At 40.4% G+C, this 26603-nt stretch overlaps 1 protein-coding gene across 5 annotated transcripts in view; it reads left to right on the top strand.

Moving 5' to 3' along the window:
• atxn1a (ataxin 1a) overlaps window positions 1-26603 on the top strand; it is a 102978-nt gene that overhangs the window by 54158 nt on the left and 22217 nt on the right. For 3 of the 5 annotated variants that reach the window (XM_042218916.1, XM_005917504.3, XM_042218917.1), the window contains one exon: window positions 13566-13681. The gene's annotated coding sequence lies outside the window, so the exon portion shown is untranslated. Of the gene's footprint in view, window positions 1-13565; window positions 13682-14716; window positions 15926-23916; window positions 26318-26603 lie in introns of those variants that run through there. The other 2 variants (XR_006054177.1, XM_005917506.3) reach the window with 2 other exon arrangements.

Raw genomic sequence — 26603 nt, 5'->3', positions numbered from 1 at the left:
GCCACTTTTCTTTCCCTTCATCTGTCTGTCTGATATTTCTGTGTATCATTACTTTGGTTCAGAGAAGGCTTGTGCAGAGCTTGTCTCCCAGCTGAGTGTGTGTGTGTGTGTGTGTGTGTCCCGCCAGTATTGGTAGCAGTCTCTCAGGAGTGCTGCATTAGTCTTTGAAGATCTTAGAATAAAAGAGAGCGAGAGGGCGGGAGAGAGAGAGACTCAGACGAGGTCCTCGTTCTTTTATCATATTCTGCCACAACTCGGTTTCTTTATTTCTTCGTTTGTGTTTCGTCTCTGTCTTCTATTCACTCCCTCTGTTATCACCCCACCCCTATCTGTCGGAGCATTTTTTTTCTCCCCCTCCTGTCTTTATTTTATCTGCTTCACAGTCAAAGACGCTCTGTTTTCATTCTGCAGCAGTGCAGTGCGTTTGAGACTCGGTTTTTACTTCAGTTGCAGACACAAATCGAGTTTAGGTGGCCGTCCACGTTATTAAACATTCATTGATAAAATGTGACCCACCGCATAAGCAGTAACTTAATCCACAGCGCATTTAGGCTGATGCATTTCTTTTGAAAGAAAAGAAATAGGGAATGATTTCTCATTCAATAAGAGGCGAATTACTCTTACATTAACTTGTGACCTTTCTTTATGAGATGGTCAGATGAGTCCGCACTGCTGCCCTAATCTGCTTAATTTTTCATTTTGTAACATGTGACCTCAGCAGGAGCACTCTGCTAGTCAGGTGATTGACTCAGTGAGCACCTGAGGCATACCATACACATATATTGTGCAGTTTAACACACTTCACATGTATAATTTAGCCACAATAAATAGTCATTAAGTCAAAGACATGAGGTAAGAAAAATAAACAGGATTTTCACTGTAATCTAAATGGAAATCTACCAAACTGAATGTGTAATGTTTTTTGCAGTTTTGCTTGTATATACAGCCAGTATGGGTTCAGCTGTGATTAAGCCAGAGGTCTCCAACTCCAATCAACGACAGCTACTGTCCGGCACAGCTGAATCAAATGGTTGAATTGCCTCTTCACCATGCCATCAAATTTGGCAAAGGCCTGGTAACAACATTTGATTTAAGTGTGTTGGAACAAGGATCCATCTAAAATCTCCAGGACAGTAGCACTCGAACACTGGAGTTGGAGACCCCTGGATTAAGCCAACATAGAAGTGCTAAAAACTGCAGTTCCTCGAGTTGGCCACTTGGGGTAACTTCAAAAAGAGCTTTTATAGACACCAGTAATAAGCAGATTTCCCTCATTTGACTACTATAGATGAATATGATTTTTATTGATTTTGTACCCATTCATATTATTATAATTCTGCTTAGACAAGTAGGTGCTGCGAGCCACGAGTTGTCTGTAAGGTTACACTTATTTTAATTTGAGTTGCTCACTTGGACCTCTTCTGTGTTATTGTGATATTAGCTGATGGCAGAACATTGCAAACAGAGCAAGATGTCAGCAGTCACAAATACTCAAGAACTCAAGCTTCAAAACTGGAGTTCACAAACCAGTAGGCAATGTCATAGTTGCTACTTCCATCCTTTATATACAGTTTGCCACTCTTGGTTGCAATACAGTGTTGCTCATCTTAAATCACACCCTCTACACTCTGATATAATGCAAATTTCCTCCGATGCTTACAGGTGTCTACAGTTAATGTTTAGAGCTGTGATAGAGGGGACTTTCTGGAGGCACTTTCTGTCCCCCCCCATAGCTTTAAAATATTGCGGTTTTGTTTATTTGCTCCTATGAGCTTGTTTTTAATTATTCCTGTAAGATTTTCAGGCTCCTCGTGGTGTTTGAAGTCTGCTGAAGAGCTCTGGTTGCACAGGCGACATCAGAGATGGTTGAGCCACGATTGTTTTGTGTGTTTTTGGTTTTTTTTGTGACGTGATGCTAATATTGTGTCTCCTTCTTCTGCTTCTCAATGGGAGGTCATCTGAGTAGCATGAGTACATGTGTGTATGCATATGTGTGTGTGTGTGTGTGATTGATAACCTGATAGGGCAGGGAGTGAGGTTGAATGGACTATCTGCTTACAAGTGCTACCTAGAAAAGGTTCATAGAGAATAAACTGTATCTGATGAGATTATGAGTATATAATTACCAAAACAGACTAAAGATGTAATTCTGTAATTATGTAAATGAAGCCGCTCCAGAGCAGGTTTCAATAAAAATATAGACACAGATATCTGCTGTTCTTCATTGTCCATAAATTAGGATTGAAAACAGTCCTGTAGTGTTTGTGTGTGTCTGTACCTATATTTTTACATCTTATATATATGGATATGTGGATTTATGGATAGTTTCCATTTTATCAATTACTGCTATTGCTTACTCAGTTATTAATAAATTATAATTGTTGTGACAGCAGGCAATTACGTTACAAACTTGCCTTTTCAACAAATGGCTAATGTATCCTTCCTATTCATCATTTTACACAAGCTGCATGACACACACACACACATGCACGCACACACGCGCAGACACACAGAGTGGTAAGGTCCAGCTGCCTAGCTGACGGGCACTGAGCTCGCAGCAGTCGACCATAACAACCCTTTCTCCATCAATCAACGATAGAGTGCTCGGCTGTAGTAATGATGTCATCACACTCACACAAACACGTGCACACGTATAGACCACTCAACACACACTTATCTCATCCTCTTTGTTTTGACCTTGAGTTGCTGGTAGATGTGTGTGCCTGCGGTTGTCTCAGTGTGTGCAGAGTGCAAAAGGAATGAGGTTTTTTGTCACTGCTTTGCAAAGATAGCAGGCGAGGATGCAATCTGTTTCTGATATCAGGTACATAAATCTTGCACACATCAAGTATATTACAAATGCACGCACAGACACACACACGCACATGCGGGCGCGCACGCACACACAGTCCCAGACAGACCATTACAAATGCTTTTCAATTGCAACTGAAGTCAAGGTTGTCTGAGTGTGTGTATGTGCATGTGTGTGTTTAGTTTCTTCTTTTCTCTGAAATGCTCTGCAGCACACTCATGTGGTTACATAGAATCAGACATTTAATTTAATTGTATACACTGCATGCATGGATTCAACCTGGAAATATACACTGGCTAATTTGGCTGGCTAAACTTTGCTAGTACCAGTGTGAACCCCATTTTACCATTAGAGCTGCCTTGATTTCTTAATGGTGCAGATTGAACAAGGTGCTGGAAACATTCCTCAGATTTTGGTCAATTTCGGTTGACTTGAGAGCATCACACAGATGCTGCAAATTAGTTGGCTGCACATCCATGGTGTGAATCTCCTGTTCCACCAAATCCCAAAGGTGCTCTCTTGGATTCAGATCTGGTGACTATGGAGGCCATTTGGATACACTGAACTCATTGTCGTGACCAAGAAACCAATTTAAGACATGTGTTATTCTTGAGGATGACACATGTATGTATACTTACACTGACACATGCACAGACCTTCTAAGTCTAGTTGTGCCTCTGCCAGGCTCTGAGGCAGGGGGCCAGCACAGTGAGGTGAAGAAAGTGGCAAGAACACTTACTGGCAAATCAGGGGCCAATTAAAAATGCTCAACGCTCTGTGTGTGTGTGTGTGTGTGTGTGTGTGTGTGTGTGTGTGTCCTTGTTTTACTGCCAAGGAGAGGGTTGGCAAAGAAAGCACGCTTCCTATTCTCTCAGCATGCCCTCTTAACGCAGAAGCTTACACACACACAAACACACACACACACACAGAGCGAGAAAGGACAGGCATTCATTTGCCCTAAATAAAGACAATGGGGTAAGACAATCCCACGGCTGTGTGTCTCCTATGTTTGTTGTGTGTGTGTGTGTGTGTGTGTGTGTGTGTGTGTGTGTGTGTGTGTGTGTGTGTGAGACAAACACACAAGTGTAGTTTTACAAAGTAATGCTAAGGCAGGACAATACCCTGCCTGTGAATTTGTGTGGGATAAGTAAAAACAAAAGTAGAAGCGCTGTCAACCTTCACTCAACTGATCTGGCATTAGGGTCTTAATCAGTGGGGAAATATTAAGTTAGTTGCTTTCCTAGATTTTATTGACAGCTAGTGGTACAAAGTGATGATTGCAACCTCGTTCCTTCCCCAGCTGATTGTGACTGATTAAGTAACGTGAAGCAACATTTTCCAACTTGTTAAAAAGATGTTCTGTTTTGCCTTTTTTTGCAAGTGTGGAATGCTCCTCTTATTAAATTACAGTGAAGGCTTTTGATTGATCGAGTCACTATTTTGTTTATTTATATGATATTTTACTGTCACAGAACACTGAACATCAGCTGTCGTGTTCCCACATTTCAGAGCATTTAATTGGGTTTTAATGTGTTAGCTAACATATTTCAGAACTTTCCTGAACTGTATAGTACTTAATCTATCAGCGTAATTACTGACCACTAAATGTGGTGGTAAGCAGTTTTAACTGGACAGTGACACTAACATATAGTGCTGCGCAAAGGTCGTGAGTCACCTGTCTTTTCTTTATATTTTGGTTCTACGGAGCCAGGCTTTCATATGGTCAAGTGTTCTTGAGCAATAGTTCTCCAGGCTTTCTGGTTTACAGTCCAGTCCTTGTACCGAACCTTTTTCAAAGCAACGAGTTAAGTGGCTTTACAAGCAAGAAATAGAAAAAAAATCCAGCAAAGAGCAGACACAGTAACTCTGTCTGGTCTCATCAGAAATGGTTGGAAGGTTGAATGTCAACAAAAGAATGAGGTATGCCAAAATACACAAGAAGTGTAGTACAAACAGCAGCGAAACAAGTCTTATTGAGTGACAGAGGACAAAAGGCAGCCAACTTTCAAAGAAGAACTCCTTCAAGAATCCTCGTGAAATACTGACGACTACTGAAAGAAATTACAAGGAAACATGTTCAAGAGAGTTTAGGCTCAGGTGTTGAAGAATAAAGGTGGTCATACCAAATATTGGCTTACAAGTTTGTTGTAATTGTACAAACTCTGTTTTGGCCTTACATGCATATAAAGAAATGAGAGGTGGTTCCAGAGTTTTGCACGGATTTGTGTCAGGTTAATTAGGCCTGTGATCACAGCAGCAGTATTGGTGTTCCAACTCTTATCCATACTATAGCTTAGCACTCAATTACATATTGATTCTTTGTTCTTTTAATACAATCACACACAAAAAATATCCTACATGAGATCAATTCTCATTTACCAGTGTGTTTGAAAACTATGACCTCCATCAGTTAAACTGTTCTATACTCTCAGCCTTATAATGGCATTGTTGTTACTTTAGGCTTTGAAACGACTAAGAAGGAAATGCTTATATATATTGGGTGAACTAGAAATTCCTCTGAGATTTTTCTTATTTTTTCATGTGCGCATGTGCATGTGATTGTTATTTGTTCATCTTCCTACTTTTCAAAAACACATTTTAAGGTTGTATGCTAAAAATAGTCCAGGCCTGTAACAGGAATGATTTGTTTTTGGCACAGACTCTAACACAGCTGCCACGTACACACTTCCAGTAACACGGCAAACATTAAGTAAAGGATAGTGATGATTACTGAAGGACACGGCTCTTTCCAAACACATGTGCGCCTATGATAACATTCCTGTTCTCAGCACCTTAAACGTGCAGAGGGCTGATTCTTCACTTGTGGTATGACAAGATTGTTGGAGTCTAGGGAAATAGGATTGTGGTTGAGGAAGGCATTTCCCTTAAATTACAATGATGGTCAGTCACTCAGTCTACACACACACACACACACACACACACACACACACACACACACACACACACTGCATTCTTCTGCCTCAAGCAACCAAACAGCTGTCAGACACTACGTCAGCTCCTGAAGTATTCTGTCTATGTGTTCTTGTGATTGTGATCGTCTGCCATACTTATAATGATGAATTGTGTGCTGTACTACAGCAAAGGTAATTGGTAAGTAAGTGAAAAGAGAAACTGGATACTTGAGGCTTTGAAATGGTCTTACTTATCCCTCAGTATTTACAGGAAGATAAAGTGCAAAAATCTAGACTTTGAAGGCTTTTTAACCTTGAATTTATCTACTATTTACTAACATTCTGCACAATTCTGCAAAACATTGTTAAATTAAGGTCTGGTTGAGCTCGGGTCTTGAACCCAGCATTTGTGGTTTCTACAGTCTACAGCAAAAAAAGAAAGGAAAGGGAAAAAATGCACCATACATGTTCGACCAAACTTGTGCAGTAGGCATAGGATTTGGCTGCAGTCATGGTAGATGTGGGTGGATGTTTTATTTGATACACTTGGCGAAAAATGCAAGCACTTAAACAGATGAAGTGATGGTTGAGTGGACAAAAGCATTCATGCCGTAATCACGCCAGCATGCAGTCAAGTACAGCGAAACATTCACACAGAGAACATTTGTTAGGCGTGTTGAATATCATCGCCTTTGAAAGAGAGAGCCACGCACTGTTACATGCATCATTGTGAACCCGCTTACCCAAAGTGAGGGCACAGAACAGCAGCAAAGTCACACAAAAGACTGCAGCTTTGGTGTTTGGTCATTTGTTTACTGGCTCCAACACTTAAAGTAGCTGCTCTGGGAAAAGGCTCTGGGCAATATACCAAACTTTTGTACTGTATGATCACAAGTTTGTCTTGATGACAGTGTCAGACAAGTGAATCAGCATACATAAAACGTCTTTCACCGACTGCTGTTGTACAGGGTCTGTTGTTGAGACTGAGGTAGATTAGCAGCAAATAGATGAATACTGGAGGCATTTTGATCATATGAGCATTTGCACGGTAGCACTGAATGTGGTCTTTGTTGGTTTGGAGGTTGAATGCACATAATGCAAGTCACTTTTGACAAATAAATGTAATGCTGTATAATTCTGGTACAATATAATGGAAAACCTTAAGGCACATTCATTTTCAGTACACACAATAAAACAACCTCTCATAAATACACACAGGAGCTGGCTACTCCACTGCGGTTTAGAATTAGATCAGCTATTTATTTAATGTGGTTTACACTGAACCACTCCTGACTAATTTAGCCTCTCTAATTTATGGATGTGATGGATTAATACAGTGTTTATATGTGTAAAATAGACAGCGTACAATGTGGAGTATGGAAAAAGCTTCGGTAGGGGTGGGGTAAGAAATAATTATATCGTATTTATCACAATTTCATTTAAAATTTCAAGTGATTTTCTTCTCTTTATGAAAAATGAAATGGAACAACAAAACCAAGATTAGGACTGATAAAGTTGTGTCACACTATATTTACAGTATTTTACTGATAGATTTTGTGTATTTAAAGTTAAATTAAAGTTTTGTTATTTATTTTAATGAGCTTGTGAGTTATTTAGTCTTCTGGATTCATCCCAAACATTCATTTTTATTGCTATTACTAGTTCATGCCCATCCCACCTGTATTGTTAGCCTGTTTGAGCAGTGAAATTGAAATGGTACTATGCTTGTATAAGGTGTTGTAGCTGCATAAATGGAAAAAAAGGATCATTTTAGCAAGTGGTTGCTAGGCAACATGATGATGATATAATATATTATGTGCAACTGAGCCTTTGTGGATATAAATGAGATGTTATTGTCATGAAATTAAAATGACAGGATGCTTTCTTGAGGTGTTTCTATGTAGGTAAAGGCAAAAATAAAAGGTCATTTCAGGTTGTTGCTAATAATTTTCTTGGATATTAATTAGAGGTTACAGTCATAAAATAAAAAAAGTTGCTTTTATAAAGTCTTATAAGTCCAAAAATCCCCCAAACAGGTCATTTTAGCCTGTTTTTGGATGGTTGCTGGGCAACATGATGACATCATAATGTCTGATATACAGGGTGGGCCATTTATATGGATACACTGTAATAACATGGGAATGGTTGGTGATATTAAAGTCCTGTTTGTGGCACATTAGTATATGTGAGGGGGCAAACTCCTCAAGATGGGTGGTGACCATGGTGGCCATTTAGAAGTCGGCCATCTTGGATACAACTTTTGTTTTTCCAATAGGAAGAGGGCCATGTGACACATCAAACTTATTGGTAATGTCACAAGAAAAACAATGGTGTGCTTGGTTTCAACGTAACTTTATTCTTTCATGAGTTATTTACAAGTTTCTGACCACTTATAAAATGTGTTCAGTGTGCTGCCATTAGGGCTGCTCAATTAATCGAATTTTAATCACGATTACGATCTGGGCTTTCAACGATCATTAAAAATGACTGAGCCGATTATTAGCCCCTCCCTCATTTATCCGCGACACCTTAAAGGCCGGTCCGTGAAAATATTGTCGGGCATAAACCGTCCGTGGCGCAAAAAAGGTTGGAGACCGCTGATTAAGAGGACCCGAGGGAAGCTCGGAAAGCTAAGCAGAAGTTATTTGGAGAGGAGAGTGACTGCTGTTGGTTGAAAAGAGAGGTAAAAAAACTTCAGTGGTGTTGCACACTATTTTATATTATTTTTTAAAGTCATTGTTAACCCTTTAAATCCGGTCAGAGCAGCACGCTCCGCTTTGTGTAACTATTTTTAAATCCCTGTAGAACCTGAACCACGTAAGCTAGCGCAATAATTTGTTTTGCATATGAAACCGGAGGAGTTGTACTTACATCTGATGCCATCAGCTTGTCCTCGGTCACGGTTTCCTTCCACATATAGCTTTGCAAAAATTGCATAAAAAGCGCTTGCAGGAACAAAAACATAATATTCCAGAAACACGCTTTGCCGATCCGATCAGCTGTTCGTAACACTTCCCACAGTGAAACAGACGTCAGCGCGAACTGTCGCATGTCCGCCATTTCCTGGCCGAAACCGGAAGTGACGTCATTTTCGCGGAAATGTAGTTTTTTACTTGTAGGCCTTAAAAACCTCTACTGGTCATGTTTGACTTTTCTGAATAGTTTCTGGGATGCTTGCACTGCTGGAAATAGTTTATTTTGATGCACATGCTGTTTTCTTTGCAAATTTGCATCATAGGATTGTTTTTTTTTGTTTTTCCTGCAGTATATAAAAATTGGTGTATCTCCAAAATAAAACTATGAAGACACTCAAAATAAATTTCCTGTTGTTGTAAACTATTTTTTGCAACTTTTTTGTATTTAAAGTTTTGAGGGATAAACCTCTTAAATTTCTCCAAGTAGAAATATATGTAAAAAAACAAAACAAAAACAATATAAATTTTTTTGTAGTTTATTGCACTTTTTTGCAATTAATGTAGTTACTATGGACTTAATGCATACATATTATTAAAATATGGGCTATAACAGTTATTTAGCAACTTGAAATGCTCCCACAAATGGCACTACAACATGTAAAAAAATAATATAAGCTCTGTCGGACTTGGTTCTATAGTAGGTCTTAAAGGGTTAAATAAATATCGTCAAATAATCGCGATCTCAATTTCAGTGAAAATAATCGTGATTATCATTTTTGCCATAATCGAGCATGCCCTCTGCCCATTGTGTTGGATTGTCAATGCAACCCTCTTCTCCCACTCTTCACACACTGATAGCAACACCGCAGGAGAAATGCCAGCACAGGCATCCAGTATCCGTAGTTTCAGGTGCTGCACATCTCGTATCTTCACACCATAGACAATTGCCTTCAGATGACCCCAAAGATAAAAGTCTAAGGGGGTCAGATCGGGAGACCTTGGGGGCCATTCAACTGGCCCACGACGACCAATCCACTTTCCAGGAAACTGTTCATCTAGGAATGCTCGGACCTGGCACCCATAATGTGGTGGTGCACCATCTTGCTGGAAAAACTCAGGGAACGTGCCAGCTTCAGTGCATAAAGAGGGAAACACATCATCATGTAGCAATTTCAAATATCCAGTGGCCTTGAGGTTTCCATTGATGAAGAATGGACCCACTATCGTTGTACCCCATATACCACACCAAACCATCACTTTTGTTGTTCCAACAGTCTTGGAGGGATCCATCCAATGTGGGTTAGTGTCAGACCAATAGCGGTGGTTTTGTTTGTTAACTTCACCATTCACATAAAAGTTTGCCTCATCACTGAACAAAATCTTCTGCGTGAACTGAGGGTCCTGTTCCAATTTTTGTTTTGCCCATTCTGCAAATTCTGTGCACCGATCTGGGTCATCCTCGTTGAGATGCTGCAGTAGCTGGAGTTTGTAAGGGTGCCATTTGTGAGTAGCTAATATCCGCCGAAGGGATGTTCGACTAATGCCACTCTCCAGTGACATGCGGCGAGTGCTACGCTGTGGGCTCTTGCTGAATGAAGCTAGGACAGCCACTGATGTTTCTTCATTAGTGACAGTTTTCTTGCGTCCACATTTTGGCAAATCCAACACTGAACCAGTTTCACGAAACTTAGCAAGCAGTTTGCTGACTGTAGCATGGGAGATGGGTGGACTCGTAGGGTGTCTTGCATTGAAATCTGCTGCAATGACCCGGTTACTGCGTTCACCAGATATCAACACAATTTCGATCCGCTCCTCACGTGTTAACCTCTTTGACATGTCAATGGCTGTGAACAAAGAGAAACTTGTAAATAACCCATGAAATAATAAAGTTACGTTGAAACCAAGCACACCATTGTTTTTCTTGTGACATTACCAATAAATTTGATGTGTCACATGGCCCTCTTCCTATTGGAAAAACAAAAGTTGTATCCAAGATGGCTTCTAAATGGTCACCACCTATCTGGAGGAGTTTGCCCCCTCACATATGCTAATGTGCCACAAACAGGACTTTAATATCACCAACCAGTCCCATTTTATTACAGTGTATCCATATAAATGGCCCACCCTGTAGATAAGAGCCTCTAGGAGCCTAAGATGTACCTATGTGCCAAGCTTGGCTGCTCAACTCATTACAGTCTAGGAAGAGTTGGCAGTCAAAGAAACAAACTCACAGACAGAGATTTCCTGTTTCATAGTAAAATGGTACCAACCCAAACAGCCAGAGAGATCTCCTATTCCTTATTGCTCATATTCAGACTTATTAAATTCATTACTTTGCACGCGTGATTAAGTCATGGACAACAACTTTAACAAAGCTATTAAGATGCACAGGCTCTACTCCCATTATTGGTAAAAGACCAAAGTCAGAACAAGACAAACTGTTGATTAATGAACTCAGAGTTCAGATATCCATTAAGCTCTTTTTTTTTCGTTTCTTAAAGCCTTTGAACGAATCTACTGCCTGGACTTGCTGAATAATTTTCAGCTGACAGACATTTCTGGTGTATTTGTTATTATTCTGAAGATGTGCGGATTCAAAAGTATCAAACTACCATGAACAAGATGTTGCTTTGAAATAGAGAAAATATTCAGTCAAAAGATTAGACCACATGTATTAAGCACTGTTAAGGGAGATGGACTGCTGTTGCGGTACTTCCACCTTAAAAGCCGTACTGAGCAAAGCAATTCAAGTGCAACAACTCTTACAATCACTTACAATAAGCGTGATTAGGAGGTTAATGAGGTAAAACTCTTACACCGTAGATTTCTTATATTTTCTGTGTGTGGATATTAAAAAGACATTATTAAGTACTTTATTTTATAATGACTAATAAATAAGGTCTGACAGTATTGGTTCTGCTCATGAAGCTGTAGAAATCATGTTACTTTTGGTTTTTTACCCTTCACAATCTAGAACAGAGATTTATCTCAGCTTGTGTGTGAGGAGAAAGGGGCAGGTGTCTCTGTTTAAGAGACCCCAGGTAGTTGAAGGATTAAATAGACAGCTGATTCAGATTACAGGCACAGTCTGAAGTAATTAGAGCATCATGTGAAGGGTGATTTAGATATCAGTTATATGATTAGCTTTTTTGAATTGTAACAAGTCTATTTTATCGCAATAATTCTAATTTACAGATATGAGAAATGAGCAAATAAAGCATTGTTAGTTAGTTGGTTTGTTTTTTGTTTTTTAATAAGAGAAGCTTATAAGCTGATAAATTGTGTTGATAAGATGAGAAGGTCTGTTTTGTTTTCCCTGAAAGTTGGTGCAGCGTTAGATGAAAACCCTCGCTGTCTGTCCTGCTTTGCCCTCACTTCTTATCATCCTCCTCCCTTTCTGCTGACATTTTTCAGCTTTTCATACTCCCTGCTGTGCCTCGCTGGCTATGCCAGTGTTGTCATCCCATTGAGTTTCTATCTGCCTCTTCTCTGCCACCATCTGTTTCTGTCCTCTGCCTCTCTGTTGTCTCCCTCTTCCTCCCTGCTTGCTTTACCTCTCTGTCCCCTCTTTTCTCTCCATCTGTCTTTATTTTTCATCACCTCTGGATTGTCTGTACTCTACTTTTTCTTTGGTCTCTCAACATTTTTTTTGGCTCTCTGGTGCTGGGTTTTCTTTCTCTGTGTGTAATGCTTCTTCCCTGCATCCCCCTTTTCTCCCTTGTATTTTTTATACCATGTGATCAATTCCTTTGCCAGTTAGTGTTTGCTAATCCATGGCCTCAGTGCTCATCTATTTTTTCCTCTTTCTCCTCCTTACATAAACACATTACAAGTCTCTGTAATACACAGAACCCCTCTTGCTTTCTTTGTGCAGACACTTTAACGCATGTGTAAATGTTTAAGCCTGATTCTGTTGCGCACTATCAGTTTTAACCAGATATTTATTTTCTCTCTTCCTCTCTCCGTCCCACAGAGTGATCATGCATAACTTAAAAAGTGTGAATGGAATGACATATTTTACTATCACAAAACCAGCCAAATGCTGTAATCCCATCTCGGTTTCTTATGAGCTGCAATGAAACACTTTCCCACAGCTAAGACAGCTGCATACAAACTTCCCTCCCACACCTCCCCACCTCTTTTCTTGTTGTCAGACATATAAGAACTAGGTCAGTAGGATGTTTGGCATCCCACATATACCCCATAAACATTCATAGACACACACATACTGCCGCTGACTAACAGCAGGGAACATGTGTCTTGTATCCCCATAACATAGCCGTCACTCCAGCACAACCTGCCTAATTAGTCCCACAGAGTGTGTACACACTGTCGACAATCAGCTAGTCTGTCTCTTATGTTGGTGCGTGGGCGTCTGCTCGAGTCAGCTTGTTGCACATTTGATGTCTTTAAAGATACTCTGGAGTTTCTTCCCCGAGTATGACATGCACTGTGTATAATGATGACCTGCAGTTTTTAAAACTGCGAAGCACTTGAAGCTTCTCATAGATATGGAAGTGCTAGATGTCCCCCACCTTTTCTCTAACAAATCTCACAAATCATTTTTAACTTATGTTCATGCACAGCAACAATCGCAGCATAAAATCCACCTATTCACACATAATTCATCAACATCCACATAATCATGACAGAAGTGGGGGTTTTTGTCTTATTGTGGGACTTTTATTTACTTGTTTGTAGCAAAATAATCAGAACCACGGTTTTTCTTCTTGAATCAAAGAAGAGCAGTGATTATTTTTATTGACGGAACAATGCAGTCTGTCCTCAGCTGTGTGTCCAGATCCATTCTTGCTATTGCTGACACAGCGTATATGAATATATGTGAATTTATATAAACATATGCGCTTTCCCCCTATATTTCCCTATAAATTTTGAGTAACTTTGTTTGTTGTTTTCATTCACCAGGGAGTGCTGTGTCCCTGAGTCAACACACTGCATTCTGGGATAGTCTGGAACCCTCTCCATGGGCTGTACCACCTGCTGACACACCTGGGGGCTCTGGAGGGGTTGTGTTGAATGAGGTAAAATTGTCTTTGCATTGATACCATGGTGAAAATTATTTTTTAAAAAGCATCTTCTGTTCTTTGCTATGTAATCTCGTTTCGTCTGTGCACGGCGACCCGCTGCGTATCGTGTTTTTAAGTTGCTAGAACTCAGGTTGTGCATGACAACCTAGGACACAGTAGTTGGCTCATTACTGCTGAATCACAACTGACAAACTGCTATCACATTGTTATTTCAACCTAAAAGCTGTTAGTCTGCCATGGTTAATTTGATGTTATTAGTTCTGGCATCAAGGACTTTTCCAGATCAGTGTTTTCTCTTTGACTAAGAGTCCAGTTTTGCAATAAACCTGACATTCCAACTGCTGCACAGATGCGTGTTTAGCAAGGTTCAAATCAGCGACTTCTACATGTAAAAAACAACACACCAAAAACCACCTTTCATATGTGAGGTAAATGTACGGCTTGAGAAGGAATTGTTTGGTTTACAGCTTTGTTTGCATTGCATATGTATTTCTAATGTTTTTCTTTCAGTATCTGCTATCTAATATTTCTCTACAAATAGAGCTGCTGTTCTTCACATTTCTTGAAAAGCACAGACTACAACTGCTTTGATTTTCTCTGAATTACTCACTGCGAAAGTGCTGTCTTTCTGTGGTAATATCGATCCCCAAAGGGGAAATTCTGTTTCGCTTCCTACCCTTACCGCAGGGAAGTAAGATGGCAGGGTCAGCTACAGAATAGCACCTTTGGAGCTGCTGCCGATTATCTCACTCACAGACATTTCAGTGAGGTCAAGGATTTGAACTCGGGTCTTCTGTTTGATGGATAGCCTCTCTGCTCACTATAAGCTGTTTTCCCAGTGAGTCACAAGGAGAGAAACAAGTATTAAAGTAGAATATTTTAACTCCTTTTAAGCCCAGCTTTGGTAATCACATCTAGTAGAGATGCTTAAACACTGGTTTGAAGACAAAAAAAAGTGAGCTGTACTGTCAGTAAGGCTGGTTCTTATACAGTATGTCATTGCTTTTTCTTTTTCTTTTTTTGGAGTAGAAAACATGTTCCTGCCTATTGTTGTGATGCAGTGGCAGTAAGGGAATGCACTGTGGTCCACATCTCTATCCACCAGTTTACTGCTGCCTCAAAAAAGTAAGAAAGAAAAAAAAATCACATATACTGTAAGTACACATCCACAGAGAGAACAACAAACCCATTTACCCCACAGGGAGCAGCCAGCACGGCAGTTTCACTGCCTCTCTATGCTTTTGTATGTCTCTGTCTTCCTGCCTCCCTAACCCCCCCCCCTTCCTTGAGTTAATTGAAACTCAAATAAGTGAAGATTTATTAGCGTCATATTGACCAAAACATATTGTGTCCTAAAAAACGTCTCACTGCACTGCTTGTTGAAGAGTACAAATATGAATTTAGAAAATGTCCCTCTTCTTCTTCTTTTTCTGTAACGGTGTTGAAGTGCACACGGCTGTTATTTCCTCCTTCACACTATCACCCTTCTTGTCAAATCCAAACAGTAAAAATGTGTGAGTGCTCGTGAGTGTGGGTGAGAGAGAGTAAAGCAGAGAGACAGAGAGAGAGAGTGTCGGTGCTATTCTTGGCTGGTTGGGGAAGTCTTGGCTCCCTGGCGTATGGGAAAAGGGCTCTTGGCAAGTCTCGAACCGAGGCATTCCATTATGCTGTCCCCTTGAAACACACACAGACATGCAAACTTGTTTTTGCCACTTAAAAGGACGTCGCATTCACCAAAACTTACTCAAAGGAGATTTTAACCATAATCACTATGTGCTAAATCCAAATCATTACATTCACGAAACATCAAGAATTTACCCTAAAATGTGATGGTTTACATTTCAGTTGTAGAAACACACCAGTAGCTTTCTAGTACTAGTACTTTATGCCCCGAGGCTCAAAGCTAGTTTCACTGTCACTCAGTTGCGCACACACGCAGACAGCATTCAGCACAATATCCTTCGAATCAATTGCCTAAGGAGTGGGAGGCTGTCTGCATGGCTTCTATCAGCTAATAGATCTCTCAACATCCCTTTCTCTCTACCTCTGTTACTCGCTCTCTTTGTCCGTCTCACTGCAGCGCAAGTACAAGGTGACATCACTGTCTCGTTCACCGTCTCTCTTATCTTCTTTCTGCTTCGCCATCATTTACTTGTACTTTAATCCCGCTCCCCCACTCCTGGTCCCGGTGTCCATCTCTCCTGCCCTCTTTTTTTTTCTTCTTTTTTTTTTTTTTTACCCTCTTCTCTCTGTCCCTCCCTCTGTTTCTCTACCACTGCAAAGGCTTACATAACTGCAGTCAAACCCTCTGGTGTTCCAGGCAGAGATTGGGTTTGGCGTTGAAATGGGGTCATGGTCAGAGGGTGTTGTGTCTCAGGAGGACACGTACGACCATCCTGAAGGCAATTTGTGAGTGTTTGAGTGTGCGTGTGAGACTGGGGTTAGGGGGAGTCCCAATAAAGATAGTAAAACAAGGGTGTGTGTCTTTCTAAAACACGAGACAGCTGCATGCATACGGAAGCATATTGCACAGAAATAAGCTTGTTTTGCTAACTGCACACAATTTGCTGGTCTTTCAGTTTGTGTGTGTTTGTGTGTGTGAATAAAAACAAACCGAGAATAATGATGTTAAAAGAAAGTGACAGATTAGTTGGGAAAGTGAAGCGAGCAGTGACAAGCCTGTGTGGTCAGTCTGTCTGTTTCCTTTTTGTCATTCTAGCTTCAAAATCTGAAGCAGTGGGAATGTTGGAGTGAACCAAATCCAACTCACTGTTTGTGCATACTTGAAGCTTTTTTCTTTACCACAATCTCTAAATATAAATTGCTTTGTCAGGTCAGGCGAAGTTGGAAAAATGAGATTGAAGCACTAACATAAACTTCAGTTATGGTATTTCTAGTGTAAGCTAGAAAGTCAAAGTAATTCTTTGGCTCGTATTATCAGCCAAGACGTTGCATATATAGCTGGGGAACAAATTGAAGGCCAGAAAAACCACATAAAGTACGTTGGCATGGTGCTTAAGGTCACTACAGCCCGTCAGAACAACTTCAGTGTAGTGGTGTTTTGAAGATGGTGGTGGAAAGTGTTGCCTAAACACACAGTCGCATTTAAGAAATCTTGAAATGCCGTAGTTCCTTATCAACAAATAGGCAGAAATTGAAGCAGCCTTTAGAGTTTACACATGTAAAGACTTCCACTTCTTTGTTATGTGTGTCCATTGATGAAATCAATCAGTCCTGTGAGGTCTTTTCTTTGGAAAATGTTGAAATACAGTTACCCGCTAACTGCATGCTTTCTGTCTTAGTGAGAAAGTTTCCATCTTTATTTGTCTACGCACATATAACATTTAAAATGCAGCTTTATTTTCTGTTGCAGTATTTTCAGTTGATCACAGATTTGGAAAATAAAATATTATCCCTTTGTTACCAGCACAGAAAACCTTATTCCCTTCTGGGAGACCGAGAGGACAGAGCACAGCTATTTTCCATACTGCGCAGGGTAACATGAATGGAGGGATGTATGGATTTGTATGCTACGTTAAACTCTATTCTTTTCATCACACAGATTTTAGCCTCACAAGCACGGATGCTGCTGGGCAGCATGCAGACACCTGTGGAGCATGGAGCCTTTGTGTTTGTGAGAGTCTGCCTGTGGAATTTGTTTGTTTGGATGATTGCTGAGTACTGTACTGGCTCTGGTGTGCGCTGCACGTGTGTCCTGTTGAGTCTCAGGAGTGTTGGATGTGTGTTTGTGTAGAGCAGAGGACTTTGATGAATGTGTACTCAAGCAGTGGCGCTGCCGCTCTGACATTTTTGTCCGTGTGCCTTTGAAAAGGTGGAACGCATTATTCATAGACAAGGACACATGCTGAGCAGCCGCTCACCTCTCCTTCATCCACAAAAGGCCTGCTGCCATGCCCATTCATGCCAATTAGTGCCAGTCTGCCTGTCTGTGTCCATTACAGCGGGCAGTTCACCTTCAGCGAACACAGCAGTATGGTTCTCTGTCCTAGATGTCGACACATGCAGCGACCATCCTAAAATCTGAGTGAATTCTTTTTTTTTTTTCTGTCAAGGAGGGAAAAAAATAAAGTGTATGTGCACTGACAAACAAATCCAGCCACATTATGTATTAATATTTGTCTGCTCAGCCATTCTGTTTAGTGCTGTGATCTCTGCAGCACCTCAGACTCGCGCACATGCACCTGTCAGCATAGTTCTCAGCCTGACATCAGATTTTGAAAGCTCTTACTCATGTCAGCGGAGTCTGATTTTTTTTTTTCTTTTTCTTTTCTTTTTCGCATTTCTCCCACTTATATGAACAAATCATCAGATAAACATGGGCATCGCAAATTGACTTTTTGTGTGAAAAATGGAATGGAAGGAAGGAAATCGGTTTAATAAGAAAAACTCTGTCAGTCACACTCTACATATGTTACATTGTAGGAGATAATAAAAGAATTATAGAGCATAACCTTCTTCCCATCCAATTGGAAAACCTTATTTAGGGTGAGCTACTAAAATTCTTTATAGGTGCTGTTCACCTGCAAGCTACTTCTCAACCCACCTCCACTTCAGCTCTACAAAGTACAAAGCTTACCTGATGTATCTGACTAAAACACGCCTGCCACTGATTTGCTGTTGCTCTCCCCACCTAATGATTTGAATGTGTGCGGACAGAAGGGAGGGAATGCCCCCAGAACAGTGCCATATTGGCAAATTACTGCATCAGCTTTAACTATAGTGGTTCTGACTGAAAATTTTAATATGGGAAATTTTTTATTCTTTTCATCTTGAGTTTGATACCAGTAGAAGTACTAGTACAGGCCTATGGTACTTAGTGCATGATGTGTTGTTAGGTGGTTTCTAGGCAAAATACTGTCATCATAATACCATGCTCATTTAAAGTTTTGTGATAATAAATTTTATGTTTTTGTTATGAAATTAAAATTATTCTATGCTTTATAAGGCGCTTTGGATGAATAAATGCTAAAAAGCCTTTTAGCCTTATGTGATATAGATAAGAACCAGGTTCTTATCTATATCTATATCACATAAGTCAGGAAGGTACATTTTTAGCAATCTGCATGTCCATTGGGTACTCAACCTAGGTGCATGTTTTGGTTGTTCAACTCCTGATTGTGAGGCAGGAGTTCATGGGCAAACAAACTGATTATGTGTATTATAGTAAGATTTGTCAGATGAGTCAGCAAGACAAACATTTTTAAAATGCCTAAAACAAAAAGTAGTGAAGGAAAGTAATGAAGCAACCATGAGTAAACTTTAAAAACCTTTAGAAAACAAACAAAAAAAACCCAAACACACAGATTCAGTAAACCATTTCTTCATTATGTGAATATGAAAAAGTTTTTTGGTTTTTTTGTTTTTTACAATTTTTGTTGCTTCATTAGCTTAGTGCAGGGGTGCCAAACATCTGACCCATGAGCTAGAATTGGCCTGCCCAAAGGTCCAATCTGGCCCACTAGATGGCTTAGATTTTTTTTACTGTATTTTCATTAGTTTTACTACCAAAACACACAACTACCAACCCACACACACACACACACACCACACACGCACCACACACTATATATATATATATATTTAATATATATATATATTGGGAATATATATATTAGTATTATATATATTTGTAAGTCTGTGCCGAGTATAACCTGGAAGTCCCGAGGTCAAAATGGGAGATGCCCCCAAGGGTGGTGGAGAATGACCGAGCTAAGATCCTGTGGGACTTCCAGATACAGACGGACAAAATGGTGGTGGCTAACCAACCGGACATAGTGGTGGTAGACAAACAGAAGAAGACGGCCGTAGTGATCGATGTAGCGGTTCCGAATGACAGCAATATCAGGAAGAAGGAACACGAGAAGCTGGAGAAATACCAAGGGCTCAGAGAAGAGCTCGAGAGGATGTGGAGGGTGAAGGTAACGGTGGTCCCCGTGGTAATCGGAGCACTAGGTGCGGTGACTCCCAAGCTAGGCGAGTGGCTCCAGCAGATCCCGGGAATAACATCGGAGATCTCTGTCCAGAAGAGCGCAGTCCTGGGAACAGCTAAGATACTGCGCAGGACCCTCAAGCTCCCAGGCCTCTGGTAGAGGACCCGAGCTTGAAGGATAAACCGCCCGCAGGGGCGTGCTGGGTGTTTTTTTTTTTTTTATATATATATATATATACATATATATATATATAACATAATACATAATTCATACATAATAGATACATACATACGAACATATATCAACATTTACTAATATAGTTAGTGTGTGATGTGTGTATTTCATTCAATATTTTTATTCAGACATCTCAGGGATTAAATATATAAACCTCTAAGTAAAGTAAAGTAAGGGGTATAGTATTTCTTTTTTTACTCCTTTGGCCGACTTAAGATACAAATGGGCTGTATGCTTGCACTAACTCCATAGGACCACATGGGGTCAGCGTATGTAATTTACAGTGACCTTACTGGTTGTTGTTTTTTTTTCTTCTTTGTTTATTAACTACAGTCACTGGATAACTGGTTCTTCTTGTGAACCCTTTTACATTACACAATAAATTATGATTCAAGCTTGTGGAGAAATATTTCGATGCTCTTAAACACTAATTGAGTCATATTTAGAATTTAAAACAGGATTACTAATTGTATGTATTGCATTTCTTGAAGGGTTGGGGAAGGTGGTTGAATGAACAAAAGGGTTCTAGTTGTGTGGGCAGAATGAATGAATAGATTGCATAATGGTGTTTGGATTACATTTATCTCTCTTTTTTACGCCTCTTTTCTGTCTTTTACTTTTATCTCCATTTTTCTCTCTTCGTTGGGGTCTTTTTTTTTTTTTTAACAGAAGATGGAAAAAAACCCAACTCGTGTTTTCTGTCTCCAGCTACCTCCCATCCCACATTTCTCTCTTACTCCCTTTTGTACTGCAACACACATACTCCGAACAGGATTATATATTGTCTTTGAAAAGATATCTGAGTGTTTATGTCTGCATTTGTTATTGAATAAGTGTGTTGGACTTTTGCCTGCATATTTGTGTGTCTGAATGTCAACGATGACTACTATTGTTTGCGTGAGTGGGCGTGCGCAAATACATTCTTTGTATGCGTGCGACATTGAATGAGAGAGCACTTGTTCGTTTTGTGCGTGCACATCTGAATGCATGTTTGCATATTTACATATTTGTGTGTCTCTATTTCCATGCTTTTGTGTATGTGTTCGGTGTGTGTGTGTGTGTGTGTGTGTGTGTGTGTGTGTACTCAGTAGGATTATGCAGCAATAGAGGAGCTTAGCAGTGATTTGCCCATCCATTCCAGTCCCTCCCTAATCCTGCAAACACACACATGCATACTTCTTTGTGTGTGTGACTAGCAGGGATCTAATAGTGTGTGTGGATTAGTAGGTTTGTGAATGGGATGTGGCTTGGGCCGAAGTAGCGCACTACACTGCCAGCAAGTTAACACAGTCTGGCAGAGGGTTTGTGAGCGAGACAGAGATGAACGGGTATGGGGGGGGGGGTAAAAATGAAAGATATTTGCAGACCGTGTAAATGCCCCAAAGTTCAGAGGGCACTATTAGCATAATTATGAAATGATTACAAAAGGTTCTGAATAATAGATTACTGACAGAACATTAGTTCATAAAGTCTGTCTGGCAGACACAGTTTGTGTGTATGAGTGTGTGACCATTAGATGGCTCTACACCTGCTCTCTCACCAGCTTGCGCACACATGCACACACATAGTCACACATAGTCACACATAGGCCCAGAGACAGATGGAAAGACATGGATAAACAAGGGAGCTGAGACTTTTGCCGACGGAGACGGGAGGGGATAGATGGGTAAAGAGAGCGTAGGATGGCGGGGGTTGCTGTTGTCATAACCACAGCGTGTGTGAAGTTTGCGTGGGCGACTGAGAGAGAGCGGCACAGAGATTCAGTGTGTGTGTGACAGGGAGAGAGAGCAGAGCAGTGTGTGATATGTATATGGGTGTGTGTGTATATATAGAAGCTTTTCATCAGTTTCCTTAGTGACTGGCTGTGACTGAGACGGTGCTCTGCAGAAAGGCAGAAGGCTGAGACAGAATAAGGCAGGTTTTGCAGTGAATTTTTCAGTGCACTTAACAATTCATTGATTCTTGATGAGAGGAGATCATTGACTGAGGTGTCATGTTATGAGTGAGTCTTGTTGAAAAGCTCAATGCGTGTGTTTTGATTCAACCTTCATTCTGGCCATTTCTAATCAAACTCACTAAGGAGTGTGGCTTGTCAGTCAGGTCTGCATTAAAGTGCTTCTTGTTGTTTAAAGTGAAAAGATTATGTCAAATTATTGTCAATCAAAGAAAAAATGTGTGTTTTTCTAAAGCTGGAGATGTGTGATGATTATGATGTTGTGTTATACACATACAGCACATTCACCATGAAGCAGTTATGTACATTTGTAGGGATTCAACAGGACACTTTTATGCTAAAGGACAATGAGAAATGGGTTTTGAGGAAGGCAAGTCGTGCCAAGATTGAGCAATAGTGATGTTTTGGAAGCGTATTGGTTTCCAATTTTCAGTCACACCCAACTGAATCAGTTGTCTTGGTTGGGCTTCAGGCTACATTTGAAACAACAGGTATCATTTATCTTTAGATTCAGCAGTTGGCGAAAAGTTTCACCAAGGCTTCAGGCAAGACGGTCCACCTGATCAAAGGAGGGAGGCGTGCAGGGCTAGACTTCGGATCGCCAAGCAAGAAACTAAAATTTCTCATTTCTTTCTGCTCATTCTCTACTCCCACTTTGTCTCGCTCTCTTTGTCTTATCCTGCTTTCACTTGTAAACAAACCCACACAAATAGGGCTGCTCGATTATGGCAAAAATGATAATCACGATTATTTTCACTGAAATTGAGATCTCGATTATTTGACGATATTTATTTAACCCTTTAAGACCTACTATAGAACCAAGTCCGCCAGAGCTTATATTATTTTTTTACATGTTGTAGTGCCATTTGTGGGAGCATTTCAAGTTGCTATACATCAATACAACTGTTATAGCCCATATTTTAATAATATGTATGCATTAAGTCCATAGTAACTACATTAATTGCAAAAAAGTGCAATAAACTACAAAAAAATTGAAAATCGTTTTTGTTTTGTTTTTTACATATATTTCTACTTGGAGAAATTTAAGAGGTTTATCCCTCAAAACTTTAAATACAAAAAAGTTGCAAAAAATAGTTTACAACAACAGGAAATTTATTTTGAGTGTCTTCATAGTTTTATTTTGGAGATACAGCAATTTTTATATACTGCAGGAAAAACAAAAAACAATCCTATGATGCAAATTTGCAAAGAAAACAGCAGGTGCATCAAAATAAACTATTTCCAGCAGTGCAATTCGAGTTCTAAGCATCCCAGAAACTATTCAGAAATAAAGTCAAACATGACTTATAAAAACACCAGTATAGGCTTTTAAGGCCTACAAGTAAAAAACTACATTTTCCGCGAATATGACGTCACTTCCGGTTTCGGACAGGAAATGGCGGACATGCGATAGTTCGCGCTGACGTCTGTTTCAATGTGGGAAGTGTTACGAACAGCTGATCGGATCGGCAAAGCGTGTTTCTGGAATATTATGTTTTTGTTCCTGCAAGCGCTTTTTATGCAATTTTTGCAAAGCTTTATGTGGAAGGAAACCGTGACGAGGACAAGCTGATGGCATAAGATGTAAGTACAACTCCTCCGGTTTCATATGCAAAAAAATTATTGCGCTAGCTTACAGGTTCAGGTTCTACAGGGATTTAAAGGGTTAACAATAACAATGTATTGAATAATGACTTTAAAAAATAATATAAAATAGTGTGCAAATACTGATAACAGTGCAAATGTTTGCAATATAAAAAATAAATGAAAAATGTAAACATCTATGTTTAGTGAACGTTGCAGTGTTGCTCTGTGGTGCAGCTATGACACCATAGCAAAGTTTACACACTGTGTCTATTTGATCCACGTCTGACCCATGTTTCCACACCACTGAATTTTTTTTTTTACCTCTTTTCAACCAACGGCAGTCACTCTCCTCTCCAAATAACTTCTGCTTAGCTTTCCGAGCTTCCCTTGGGTCCTCTTAATTGTTGTGATGCGTGTTCGAAATGCAGAGAGGTGTGCTCGATTTGCCACACGGAGCAGCGCGAGAGTAAAGCACGAGGGAGGGGCTAATAATCGGCTCAGTCATTTTTAATGATCGTTGAAAGCCCAGATCCTAATCGTGATTAAAATTCGATTAATTGAGCAGCCCTACACACAAATGAATTATGATTAAATGCAGAGAGGCTCCAATTAGCTGCCAAGGAGACAGACCAGTGTTGCTTTGCTGCTGAGGTCAGCTGACTTAACAATAGCACGGTCTAGTCTGGTTTTCTAGTCTGTCTTTTGCTTCACTTCTTTCCTTATTTATGCGTCTTTTCAGCCCATTCTTTAAAGCTACATGTTGACATTAAAATACTAAAATGTACTTTAATGTACTGAGACTTTATCATAGTTTGCATTGTATTTGATTTAAATGGAAAAACTAATGACTTGTTCTTCTAGTGAACTCTTCATACAGTGAATTATGATTCAAGCTTGCTGAGAAATATTTCTATGTTAGAAGGCTACAGGCTTACTAATCATATTGTATTTCTTGGGTTAGGGCAAGATGTTTAATGGACAAAATAGTCATAGTTGTGCAGTTTTTTGCTTTGCTTTTCCTCCTCAATCAGATATTTTGAGTTAATTCTTTTCAGCTTCATTTTGATGTTAAAATACTCTTCGTTAACAACGTAATATTACGATTTTTTAGCGCATATGCAGTGCATGATTCCTTCATGATAAAATGCAGTGGTGTTGGTTACATTTCCAAAACTGCCTTCAAATTCCCCGATCTTAACATTTCTAATGAAATGCACAATATTCAATTTCTTTAGAAATGGGTGGAATATTTTTGAAACAGGAAGGAAATTTCGCAACTTTCAGTGCCATAGCAAATCACGAACTGTGCTGTCAACATGAACGAAAGCCCAACCGTACTAGATGATCGCTTATCGGTAAGAATGCCCTATGAAAAACAAAATAAAAAGACTACAAATAAACTGTGACATTCCTGCTTTTTAAAACTCTTCACATTGAGCATTTTACTCTGTGTTTTATATGTTACCACATTCATTGCAAATATTGAAATGTCTCCTGCTGCCAGAAACTATGAATACCCAGTGTTGAACATTGGAACCCTGGAATGATATCAAGCTGACAGGAAGGCCAACTAAAACAAACAGGATGTCTTTTTAGTGCATGTTTAGACCAACTAAATCTTTCGGGAATCATTTTTCCGTAAGTTAGTTAGTCATTGCATGTGTGCGCACGTGTGTTTGTGTGTGTGTTAACATCCTATAAGAGAGTGCTCATTTCTCTTCTGTGCGTGCTACATCTCTTAGCATTGAAGAGCACATTTCATCTATATTTACTTCCAAATGGTCTTTTAACTAGGTCAGCTAACTAACGGAAATAGACTCCTCTACAATTGTAATCAGTCATACCATCTAGTGGTCAAAACTGGGAAATGCAGGCTTGTCGAATCCGAGCATGAAACCAACTATATCTGAAAAGGGGGACGAAAAGAGGTTCTGATTTTCCTTTTGCCTCCTTGATTTAATTCACAAACCCTTACACCTTTATAAACAAGACACCTTTCCTCGGTTCCTCTCCAGCATATATCAAATATGTCTGGCGTCACCGTGATCAGATCAGATCAGCCTTATATGCAAGTCTATCGGTGTGTCTCGACGAGTTTTCCATGTGTCACTCTTTCATGCGCTCACTCTGTTTCTGTCTGCCTCCCTCTCTCTAATCTCTACTACTCACTTTCTCCCTCCCTCCGCCTTTATCTCTCCCACAGTCCCCTCTCTGCCCTTCTCACTGTAACACCCTCCCACCCAGCCTCTCTCTCTCCCTCTCCCTCCCTTTCGTTCTCTTTCTCTGCTTGTAAGCGGTCTCTGGGCGTGCAGCCAGCTGGCATGTGTGTGTTTTTTGAATGAATACCTGATGAAGTTGGACGAGCGAACTGTGGGAGGGGCCCTGTGTGTGCTTGCGTGTGTGTGTGTGTGTGTGTGTGTGGGGCAGACAGTGTGAGAGCTCTGGCTCGCATTCAGCCCCTTGCATAATACACGTTGGAGCTCTGCATGCGGGACTCCCTCCCTGTGGGCGTGTGCTAGTGTGTGCTACCAGTTTTGTGTGTACGTTTGTGCGAGTGTGTGTGTGTGTGTGTGTGAGAGAGATCACCTGAGTGCTGTATTTCAGTGGTAGTGAGGGAGCTTCCTGCCTGCCAGATTTAGTAGAAGGTTGCTGGCTCTGTGTGTGTGTGTCTGTGGTGTCTGTTTGGGGGGAGGGGGGGGGAGAAAGGCAGATAGCAGTTTGTAGCACAAGTACACTGCTTGGGATTTACCGCCTGAGAGAGAGAGAGCGTGAGAGAGGGAGAGAGAGACTCGGGGTGCTTTACAAGGGACACAGCAGAGCAGGAGAAGGGAGCAGTTAAGGGAGCAAAGGAATGAGAGGGGGAGAGAAAGCATGCTGCAGAAGTGGGCTACTCCTGCTACCCTGGTAAGTACACTTCACACAGTTTTGCGCTCGCTCTGAATGAAGTGTGTATGGGAGCAGCAGAGTCAGCCTGTGTGTGTGTGTGTCTCAAATGCTTGTGGTGTTGTCTCACAGTATGCCTTTTGTAAATGCGTACTGCCCTAGTTTATCCTACAAACGTCGTTGCTTGTTTCTTGCATTCGTCCGTTCTCCTGAAGCTCTTCTCTTCTCTTCTCTTCTCTTCTCTTCTCTTCTCTTCTCTTCTCTTCTCTTCTCTTCTCTTCTCTTCTCTTCTCTTCTCTTCTCTTCT

This window comes from Haplochromis burtoni, unplaced genomic scaffold, assembly GCF_018398535.1.
Source record: "Haplochromis burtoni strain Fernald_Lab_line unplaced genomic scaffold, NCSU_Asbu1 Contig_25, whole genome shotgun sequence".
Classification (NCBI taxonomy): domain Eukaryota; kingdom Metazoa; phylum Chordata; class Actinopteri; order Cichliformes; family Cichlidae; genus Haplochromis; species Haplochromis burtoni.
The sequence above is the reverse complement of the archived record's forward strand: the minus strand, read 5'-3'. Positions and strand labels throughout refer to the sequence as shown.